Raw genomic sequence first — 12,010 nt, 5'->3', positions numbered from 1 at the left:
GAAGTGAGGGATCTAACATTAAGTAGCCCTATTTTGAGATGTGAGGTATCATGATCTCTTTCAATAATGGCAGGAACGGAGGAGGTCTTTATTCTAGTGAGATTGTTAACGGCGAACACTGCCATGTTTAGTTTTGCCCAACCTAGGTCGAGGCACAGACATGGTCTCAATGGGGATAGCTGAGCTGACTACATTGACTATGCTAGTGGCAGACTCCACTAAACTGGCAGGCTGGCTAACAGCCTGCTGCCTGGCCTTCACCCTATTTCATTGTGGAGCTAGGGGAGTTAGAGCCCTGTCTATGTTCGTAGATAAGATGAGTTTGAGTTTATTTTATTTTTACAGGGACAGTGCACATTAAATCAACGTTTCAGTAAAAGTGCTGGTTTAAGCCAGCCGGCTAATTTTCAATTGCAGTCCCTGGACAGATTATTAAAAACAATTACACAATAGACAATCATTGAGCAGTGAGCACACGCAGAACATCATAGGACAAGCAAGACATAGCATACAGACAGAGCAACATAGGACAAGCAAGACATAGCATACAGACAGAGCAACATAGATCAAAAAGCAGTAAGACAAAAATCATAAAAGCAACAAAGTGTTTCCACACCTCACAAGCTACAGACAACAGACAACATGGAAAGCGACAATACATGAGAGCACCCCTCCAGCTAGGATGGAGTCCGTCAGTCCTCAGCAGGCCCCCCGGTAAACAGTGTATGATCGCTGGATGATTCGTTTTAAGTCTAATACTGCGGTTAATGGAGTCGCCAATGACTAGGGTTTTCAATTTGTCAGAGCTAATGGTGGGAGGCTTCGGTGTCTCAGACCCCGTAACGGGAGGAGTAGAGACCAGAGAAGGCTCGGCCTTCTGAACCATGTCCAGAAAAAACATCATGTTAATGTTACAGCTTCGGCTGTTGGAGGTCCTGGCGAACCATGTCCAGATAAAACATCTGGAGTGAATAAGTTGAATGAAAAAAAGTTGAGTGAGGGAAAAACTAAAAATATAAACGGTAATTAAAAAGTTAAAACTGTAAAGTTATCAGGTAGCAAAGTAAGGTTGGCAACAAAACACAGAGCAGCACATAAACAAGTCTGCAAGTCTTGTTTATAAGATCTGGTGCAACCAAAACCTGGTGCAACCAATATGCATGTAGGTAGAGGTAATATACATGTAGGGTAATATACATGTAGGGTAATATACATGTAGGGTAATATACATGTAGGGTAGTATACATGTAGGGTAATATACATGTAGGGTAGTATACATGTAGGGTAATATACATGTAGGGTAGTATACATGTAGGGTAATATACATGTAGGGTAGTATACATGTAGGGTAATATACATGTAGGTAGGGTAATATACATGTAGGGTAATATACATGTAGGGTAATATACATGTAGGGTAATATACATGTAGGTAGGGGTAATATACATGTAGGGTAATATACATGTAGGGTAGTATACATGTAGGTAGGGTAATATACATGTAGGGTAATATACATGTAGGGTAGTATACATGTAGGTAGGGTAATATACATGTAGGGTAATATACATGTAGGGTAATATACATGTAGGGTAGTATACATGTAGGTAGGGTAATATACATGTAGGGTAATATACATGTAGGGTAATATACATGTAGGGTAATATACATGTAGTTAGGGGTGATATACATGTAGGGTAATATACATGTAGTTAGGGGTGATATACATGTAGGGTAATATACATGTAGGGTAATATACATGTAGGGTAATATACATGTAGGGTAATATACATGTAGGGTAGTATACATGTAGGGTACTATACATGTAGGGTAATATACATGTAGGGTAATATACATGTAGGTAGGGGTAATATACATGTAGGGTAATATACATGTAGGGTAATATACATGTAGGGTAATATACATGTAGGGTAGTATACAGGTAGGGTAATATACATGTAGGGTAATATACATGTAGGGTAATATACATGTAGGGTAGTATACATGTAGGTAGGGGTAATATACATGTAGGGTAATATACATGTAGGGTAATATACATGTAGGGTAATATACATGTAGGGTAATATACATGTAGGTAGGGGTAATATACATGTAGGGTAATATACATGTAGGGTAATATACATGTAGGGGTAATATACATGTAGGGTACTATACATGTAGGGTAATATACATGTAGGGTAATATACATGTAGGGTAATATACATGTAGGGTAATATACATGTAGGTAGGGGTAATATACATGTAGGGTAATATACATGTAGGGTAATATACATGTAGGGTAATATACATGTAGGGTAATATACATGTAGGTAGGGTAATATACATGTAGGGTAATATACATGTAGGTAGAGGTAAAATACACGTAGGTCAGGATTCATTTGTGCACTTATGTTAAAAAGTTTGGGGTCACTTAGAAATGTCATCATTTTTTAATGAAAAACACATTTTTTTTTGTCCATTAAACAACATCAAATGGATTTAATACAGAAATACAATGGAGACATTGCTAATGTTGTAAATGCCTATTGTAGCTGGAAACGATTGATTTTTAATATAATATTTACATTGGTTTACAGAGGCCCTTTTTCAGTAACCATCACTCCAGGCATGTTGTGTTAGCTAATCCAAGTTTGACATTTTTAAAAAGCTAATTGATTATTAGAAAACCCGTTTGCAATTATGTCAGCACAGCTGAAAACTGTTCTGTTCTGAATAAAGAAGCAATAAAAACTTACCTTCTTTAGACAAGTTAAGTATCTGGAGCATCAGCATTTGTAGATTCGATTACAGGCTCAAAATTAGCTAGAAACAAAGTTCTTTCTTCTGAAACACGTCAGTCTATTCTTGTTCTGTGAAATTAAGGCTATTCCATGTGAGAAATCTGCCAAGAAACTGAAAATATCGTACCGCGCTGTGTACTTCTTCCTTCACAGAACAGCGCAAACTGACTCTAAACAGAATAGAAAGAGGGGTGGGAGGCCCCAGTGCACAACTGAGCACGAGGACAAGTATACTAGAGTGTCAAGTTTGAGAAACAAACTCCTCACAAATCGTCAACTGGCAGCTTCATTAAATAGTACCTGCAAAACACCAGTCTCGTTGTCAACAGTGAAGAGGCGACTCCGGGATGTTGGCCTTCTAGGCAGAGTTCCTAAATCCAGTGACTGTGTTCTTTTGCCCATCTTCATTTTTTATTTTTATTGGCCAGTCTGAGATATGGCTTTTTCTTTGCAACTCTGCCTTGAAGGCCAGCATACTGCAGTGATACAGGGTTCCATACTAAACCGCAAATGACCTCTAAATCCCGCAACACAATCTCAAAACATTTAGTTGAGCAACCACTGTATTACCAAGGTTGATGTATTTATTCCTGGCCCTACAGTTTCAAATCCATCCATCAAACTTTATTTTGGAATGGAAAGAACCTTGAGTCAAATGAACTGTTTTACACTTTACAGTGCCTTCAGAAAGTATTCCTCACCCTTGACTTGTCCACATTGTTTTGTGTTACAGCCTGAATATAAAGGGGAATTTCACCCTGAGGGAATCTGGGCTTATTTTCATCATGTCTGAGGCATTTCTAGGTCAGTGAGATGTGTTTCACACATAATTGCACAGGAGGAAGGCAGGTCTGGCTTTGCGCGTTGAATGATACACCCTGTTTGACAGCTTTGGGGAGAGGGGTGTAATAATGTAGTCCTGCTTTGTGGCATTAGACGAAGGCTCTATGTTATACTGATCACACTATAAGGCTCTAAGTTACACTGATCACGCTATACGTTTTTGGGCGTGTAGATATGGTTGTTCTTGTTCGTTAGAGCCATTGGACATCTTTCAGCGATGTTCCTGTCAGTGGATTCCTTGTTAAATATACGAGCTGAAACATTTTCTTCCCGTCTGTGAAAGAATACAACTCGCGTAGGGTGTGGCTTCGTGCTCTTGCCCCATCACTCCCCCATGGCAGGCTTCTTGAAAGGGAAGCGGACACTAACAACACAATCCTTTGGACAAAAGTGAAACGAACTGACCAGACCACAATGCAACACGAATCCGAAGATGGTGCGTGTATTAGCTACACGCTGACATTCAACCCCACATGTTTCTAATGGAATATATCGTAGGGGATTCACAACAAAGAGTTCGACATAGCTAGAATCTACAGCCAATACCAGCACCAAGAGGGTAGATGACAAATACGGTAGCTATTTTTCCTGCAAGCCACCTAGCTAGCTAATTAACTTTAGTTAATCAACGGAAATCCATGTTGTGTATTGCTGGCTAAAATCCCTCTGTGTTACAGTGGGGGGAAATCTAATTATTTTTGTTGTTTGCTAACTTAGGGAGATAGGTAGGTACCCAGTTAGCTAGTCTAGCTAGCTAAGTTAGCTAAACAACTACAGCTAGCCATGTCGTTGACAAAAATAGAAGAGGTTTTACAATCGGAGATCTGTTGTATCTCATTTGTAGTCATACTCCTTTTAGTCATACATATGGCTACTAAACAGCAAGACATAATGTTATGACCAGCCACCTAAAGCTAGGTGTACCAGCAAATGGTAGCACATGACCTGAGTTGGCTAGTTAGTTAGCCTGGCACCTGCTAACTTGTTAATATGCGCCAGGCCTCCTGTTTTTAACTATTTCAGCAAATGTGTAACATCAGCAATTGTAAATCGTTTTACTAGCTATCTACTGTATATAACATAGTTGACATTGGTTAAGATTATGACCGTTGATGCATTTCAATATTACAAAATTATTTTTATTTAACTAGGCAAGTCAGTTAAGAAAAAATTCTCATCTTCAATGACGGCCGAGGAACAGCCTGTTTAGGGGCAGAATGACAGATTTGTACCTTGTCAGCTCGGGGATTTGAACTTGCAACCTTCCAGTTACTAGTCAAACACTAATCACTAGGCTACCCTGCCATCCCACATGATGAAAGATAGGATTCCAAATAGATGTAAAGAACAATTATTGGATATCAATCAAGCTAGCTAGCTAAGTTTACTGACTAACAACGGGGAGAAACAATAATACAACAGTTTAACTATCTCTAATACTGACAAGCTGGTTTTGCTATAAAAAATATTTACCTCAGCATGCCTGCTAGAAATGGCTGTAGCTAGATACTGTCTGCCTATCCACCTAGGTACATTTGTACATTCTGGTCACTGTGCAAAGGTTGAGGGTTATGCCATTCTATTAGGCTAGATTCCAACACCGTCATTTGGTTTACTTACGACACAACAGTTGTAGGTCTGATCACCGACAACAACGAGACACCCTATCGGGAGGAGGTCAGAGAACTGGCAGTGTCGTGCCAGGACAACAACCTTTCCCTCAATATGAGCAAGACAAAAGGAGCTGATCGTGGATTACAGGAAAAGGCGGGCTGGACAGGCCCCCATTAACATCAGTGGGGATGTAGTGGAGCAGGTCGAGAGTTTCAAGTTCCTTGGTGTCCATATCACCAACAAACTATCAGGGTCCAAACACACCAAGACAAAACCTTTTCACCCTCAGGAGACTAAAAAGATTTGGCATGGGTCCCCAGATCCTCAAACAGTTCTACAGCTGCACCATTGCGAGCATCCTGACCCTTTGCATCACCGCCTGGTATGGCAACTGCTCGGCATCTGACCGTAAGGCGCTACAGAGTGTAGTGAGTATGGCCCAGTACATCACTGGGGCCAAGCTTTCTGCCATCCAGGACCTATCAGAGACTCCAGTCACCCAAGTCATAGACTGTTTACTCTGCTAGCGCACGGCAAGCGGTACCGGAGCGACAAAGTCTAGGACCAAAAGGCTTCTTAACTTGTTATGGCTGCAGGGGCAGTATTGAGTAGCTTGGATGAAAAGGTGCCCATTGTAAACGACCAGCTCCTCAGTCTCAGTTGCTAATATATGCATATTATTATTAGTATTGGATAGAAAACACAAAAGTTTCCAAAACTGTCAAAATATTGTCTGTGAGTATAACAGAACTGATATTGCAGGCGAAACCCTGAGGAAAATCAAAGCAGGAAGTGGCTTCTATTTTGAAAACTCCATGTTCCATAGCCTCCCTTTGCTCCATTTAAAGGGATATGAACCAGATTCCTTTTCCTATCGCTTCCTCAAGGTGTCAGTCTTCAGACATAGTTTCAGGCTCTTATTTTGAAAAATGAGCCAGAATGATAACATTGCGTCAAGTGGTCACATGAGTTTTGCTCGCGCTACAGAGTTTGGAGAGGTATTGCTATTCCCTCTCCTACTGTGAAAGACATTTGCGGTTGGTATATTAACGATTATATATTTTAAAAACAACCTGAGGATTGATTATAAAAAACATTTGACATGTTTCTGTGGACATTATGGAAACTATTTGGAATTTGTCTGCGTTGTCATGACTGCTCTTTCCTGTGGATTTCTGAACATAACGTGACAAACAAACAGAGTTTTTTTGGATCTAAAAATAATCTTTATGGAACAAAAGGAACATTTGTTGTGTAACAGAGAGTCTCGTGAGTGAAAACATCCGAAGATCATCAAAGGTAAACGATTAATTTGATTGCTTTTCTGATTTTCGTGACCAAGCTACCTGATGCTATGTGTACTTAATGTTTCATCGTGCGATCGATAAACTTACACAAACGCTTGGATTGCTTTCGCTGTAAAGCATAATTTCTAAATCTGACACGACAGGTGGATTAACAAAAGGCTAAACTGTGTTTTCCTATATTGCACTTGTGATTTCATGAATATAAATATTTATAGTATTATTTATTGTATGTAGCGCTATGCTATTCAGCAGTTATTGATGACACTTATCCCGACATCGGGATTGCAGCCATAACAAGTTAATTAACAGCTTCTACCCTGAAGCCACAAGACTGCTGAACAGTTAATCAAATGGCCCTCCGGACTATTACATTGACCCTCCCCCCTCTCCATTTGTTTGTACACTGCTGCTACTCGCTGCTTATTATATATGCACAGTCACTTCACCCCTACCTACATGTACAAATTACCTCAACTAACCTCTTCCCCCGCATAATGACTCGGTACCCCCTGTACATAGCCTCTTCATTGTTATGTTATTATGTTACTTTTTCTTATTTGTATTATATATATATATATATTTACTTTAGTTTATTTGGTAAATATTTTCTTAACTCTTCTTGAACTGAACTATTAGTTAAGGGCTTGTAGTAAGCAAGCATTTCATAATAAGGTCTACATTTGTTGTATTCGGAGCATGTGACAAATAAAGTTGGATTGGATAGTGTTCTAAATGTACTCTCTGTGCCTATGCACATGTATGCATGTTCAACTAGTCTACCCTAATGGTGGTTTGCTGGCACAGTTCAACTGTTATTCAAACTATGCAATCGAGATAAAAACTATCTTCTTTTGTCTTACAGACAATATCGTGTGGTGCCTGGGCTTCTTTCTGGAGTGGATTCTTAGAGAGAAACACAATTCCTTAACCTTTTTGTCATTGTAGCAGAACTGTATTCCGGGAACTTTATCCCTCTCGATGGATTGGACATTATGCTGAATTTCAAGCAGAATATTACTCAAGAGGAGCTGAATGGTAGTTTGATCATGACAACAATCTTCCGAAAGCTGTACAAGTGTTCCCTGAACTTACTGGATTTTTCTTTGGAATAGCAAGTTCATCATGACCACCTCTCCTACCATCTGCTGATTACCAGTTCTCTTCGCTTCATATTGTCACACCAGAGATTTTTGATATCCATTACTGGGAGTTACAGGATAGGTACTGTTTGGTGTAGAACATAATCTCCGACCATCCTTGGCCATGCTGTCTTCATCCTCGATTCTTGGAAAATGGAGATTCATATAATGTCCGTGTCCAGTTGCAGTGGGTCAGTTTGAATTTAGGAAACACTCAGTTTTTTGCTCCAAGAAGTAATCCCACGATGTGCACACCAACATCTTGTCTATTTCAAGTCTTTTCTCATTGATCGATACAGGTGTCTGTCGTCATGACACGCGGCACTTTGGGGTGGACGTTCACCAATCAACATGCTGATAGAATTTAAGTAGTCTTCTTCACCTGTCTCAATGGGTGGTGCACACTGTTGGATTAATTCATAGAGCAAAAAACGATTTTAATAAGAGCAATTTCAAACGGACCCCCTGCAACTGGACATGGACATGGAGACTCCTGTTTCGTCAAATCGAGAACGAAGACCGCATCGCCAAGCCAAGGTTGGTTGAAAGTTTTGTGCTCTGGACTTTTGCACGTATAGCTGGATAGCATGTAGGGCAAACCGATCAACATCACCTCCTTTCTCAGTATGTAATACACCTGTGCTGGCTGCCCAGCAGGATTTTGTATCTATACCTTATGTCATGCCTTCTTGGAACAGATTTATTGATAATAATTGTTGGAAAAAAGTGTGGATGTTGCCACACACATGCCTACTTGTTAACAAAATTGAGGAAGTTTCCTTTAAAATTGATCATAAATATTATCCTGCCAACCACTATATGAAGAAGTTAAAGGAAAACATGAACTCAAATTGTACCTTTTGTAATAACCACACAGAAACAGTGTTGCAGTCTTTTTAGGCATTTGTATTTTTTTGTATTCATGTAAGGAAATTGTGGCAAGACATCAGTGGATTTATAATTGAACACATGTATTAATATTTTACACTATTGTGGAGAGAAATACTGCTTGGAATTTTTTTTTTATACCTACGATAGAAATAAGCTGAAACAATTTTATGCAATTCATTTCATTATTCTTTTGGCCATGTTTCATATTCAAAAATGTAAATTTACAAACAAAACACCACCTTTTCTTACCTTACAAAAAATAAATTGAACTATATTTTCAGACAATTAATTACTCAAAAAAAAGCTGTTAGAATTGTAGGTGTATGTACAGTTGAAGTCGGAAGTTTATATACACTTAGGTTGGAGTCATTAAACCACTCCACAAATTTCTTGTTAACAAACTATAGTTTTGGCAAGTCGGTTAGGACTTCTACTTTGTGCATGACACAAGTAATTTTTCCAACAATTGTTTACAGACATTATTTCACTTATAATTCACTGTATCACAATTTCAGTGGGTCAGAGGTTGACATACACTAAGTTGACTGTGTATTTAAACATCTTGGACAATTCCAGGAAATTATGTCATGGCTTTAGAAGCTTCTGATCGGCTAATTGACATCATTTGAGTTAATTGGAGGTGTACCTGTGGATGCATTTCAAGGCCTACCTTCTAACTCAGTTCCTCTTTGCTTGACATCATGGGAAAATCAAAAGACATCAGCCAAGACCTTGGAAAGAAAATTGTAGACCTCCACAATTCTGGTTCATTCTTGGGAGCAATTTCCAAATGCCTGAAGGTACCACGTTCATCTGTACAAACAAGAGTACGCAAGTATTAACAGCATGGGACACGCAGCCATCATACCGCTCAGGAAGGAGACTCGTTCTGTCTCCTAGAGAGGAATGTACTTTGATGCTAAAAGTGCAAATCAATCCCAGAACAACAGCAAAGGACCTTGTGAAGATGCTGGAGGAAACAGGTACAAAAGTATCTATATCGACATAACCTGAAAGGCCGCTCAGCAAGGAAGAAGCCACTGCTCCAAAACCTTAAAAAAGGCAGACTATGATTTGCAACTACACATGGGGACAAAGATTTTGCTTTTTGGAGAAATGTCCCCTGGTCTGATGAAACAAAAACAGAACTCTTTGGCCATAATGACCATCGTTATGTTTGGAGGAAAAAGGGGGAGGCTTGCAAGCTGAAGAAAACCATCCCAACCGTGAAGCACGAGGGTGGCAGAATCCTTAGCCATAGTATACTGGCCATATACCATATACCCCTGAGGCATCTTATTGTTATTATAAAATTGTTACCAACTTAACCTTTCTAGCGCACCCCTTGACAATATTCCGCTGAAAAGTTTTTTTTAAATATGTAACTTTCACACATTAACAAATCCAATACAGCAAATGAAAGAAAAACATCTTGTTAATCTACCCATCATGTCAGATTTAAAAAATGCTTTACAGCTAAATCACAACATATGATTATGTTAGGTCATAGCCAAGTCGAAAAAACACGCATCCATTTTTCCAGCCAAAGATAGGAGTCACAAAAAGCAGAAATATAGATACAATTAATCACTAACCTTTGATGATCTTCATCAGATGACACTCATAGGACATCATGTTACACAATACATGTATGTTTTGTTCGATAATGTGCATATTTATATCCAAAAATCTCAGTTTACATTGGCGCATTTACATGCAGTAAAGTTTTGATTCCAAAACATCTGGTGATTTTGCAGAAATACTCATAATAAACATTGAGAAAAGATACAAGTATTGTTCACAAAATTAAAGATAGACTTCTCCAACCGCTGTGTCAGATTTTTTTTTTTACCTTACCTCCTCCATTTTGGAATCAACAAAGTTAGAAGCAACACTATAAATATTCACTTACCTTTGATGATCTTCATCAGAAGGCACTCCCAGGAATCCCAGTTCGACAATAAATGACTGATTTGTTCCATAAAGTTCCATCATTTATGCCCAAATAGCCACTTGTTTGTTTGCATGTTCAGCCCAGTAATGCATCTTCATGATGCGCAAGCATTTCGTCCAGACAAAAACTCGAAAACTTCCATTACAGTCCTTTAGAAACATGTCAAACGATGTATGGAATCAATCTTTAGGATGTTTATAACATAAAACATCAATAACGTTCCAACCGGAGAATTCCTTTGTCTTCAGAAAAGCAATGAGAAGTAACTCTGTCGGGAGCGTGCGTCATGAGACCAAGGCTCTCTGCCAGACCACTGACTCGAAGAGCCCCTCCTTTATAGTAGAATCCACAAACCAGTTGCTAAACTAGTTTCTAAAGATGGTTGACATCTAGTGGAAGCTCTAGGAAGTGCAACCACATCCATATCTCAATGTGTATTCGGTAGGCCAAGCTTTTGAAAAACTACAAACCTCAGATGTCCCACTTCCTGGTTGGATTTTTCTCAAGTTTTCACCTGCCATATGAATTCTGTTATACTCAAGACATCATTCAAATTGTTTCTAAAACTGAGTGTTTTCTATCCAATACTAATAATAATATGCATATATTAGCATCTGGGACAGAGTAGGAGGCAGTTCACTCTGGGCACGCTATTAATCCAAAAGTGAAAATGCTGCCTCCTATCCCAAAAAGTTTAATTAGAGCAATAAAATATTACTTTTGTTATACCGTGGTATATGTTCTGATATATTACGGCTGTCAGCCAATCAACATTCAGGGCTTGAACCACCCAGTTTATAATGCAGTGTAATCTAGTTTTATATATATTTTTATTTATTGTTTAATGAACTAGGCAAGTCAGTTAAGAACACATTTTTATTTACAATGACGGCCTACACCGGCCAAACGCTAACCCTGACAATGTTGGACCAATTGTGCACCGCCCTATGGGACTCCCAATCACGGCCGGTACTGATACAGTCTGTAGTGATGCCTCTAGCATTGAGATGCTGTGCCTTAGACCGCTGCGCCACTCAGGAGCGACCCCGAGTACATATACACCATCCCAGGAGTGCAAAAACCTGTAAGGAAGTATTTAAAAAAATATTTATATATATATATATATATATATATAATATTTTCCTTGTGCTTCTCCGAGCATATTCTTCATATAGCCTATAGTATATGTTAAGGATCAAGTGATTGTGGCGCACTTGACAAGCCCAGAAAAGAGTCAGGGGTGAGATGCAGTGTAAACTGAACATTATCGGACCCAAAATCGAATCTTATAGAACAGAACATGTGATATGTGTTACCAAGGTTGACAAAAAAAAATTCTCGACCAGTTATGAAATGTTTCCTAAACCAATTTAGAAGAATTTAGCCACCACTCCAGTCCGCCCAGACATTATGAACAACCTTGTCGAATGCAGCACATAAATCCAAGTGTACAAAGACAGAGAG

The 12,010-nt window shown here is 39.0% G+C and overlaps 1 long non-coding RNA gene across 1 annotated transcript; it reads left to right on the top strand.

The window, feature by feature from the left end:
* Nucleotides 1–3,837: 3,837 nt before the first annotated feature.
* Nucleotides 3,838–10,418, top strand: LOC149982692 (uncharacterized). The gene is made up of 2 exons (XR_016497545.1): nt 3,838–6,554; nt 7,425–10,418. It is a non-coding gene; the product is annotated as an uncharacterized LOC149982692 (long non-coding RNA).
* The last annotated feature ends 1,592 nt before the right edge of the window (nt 10,419–12,010 follow it).

Source organism: Oncorhynchus mykiss, chromosome 7, assembly GCF_057628025.1.
Source record: "Oncorhynchus mykiss isolate SJ-2025 chromosome 7, ASM5762802v1, whole genome shotgun sequence".
In the NCBI taxonomy this organism is placed as follows: Eukaryota; Metazoa; Chordata; class Actinopteri; order Salmoniformes; family Salmonidae; genus Oncorhynchus; species Oncorhynchus mykiss.
Note: the sequence above shows the minus strand (reverse complement) of the source record. Positions and strands in the feature narration are given on the sequence as shown.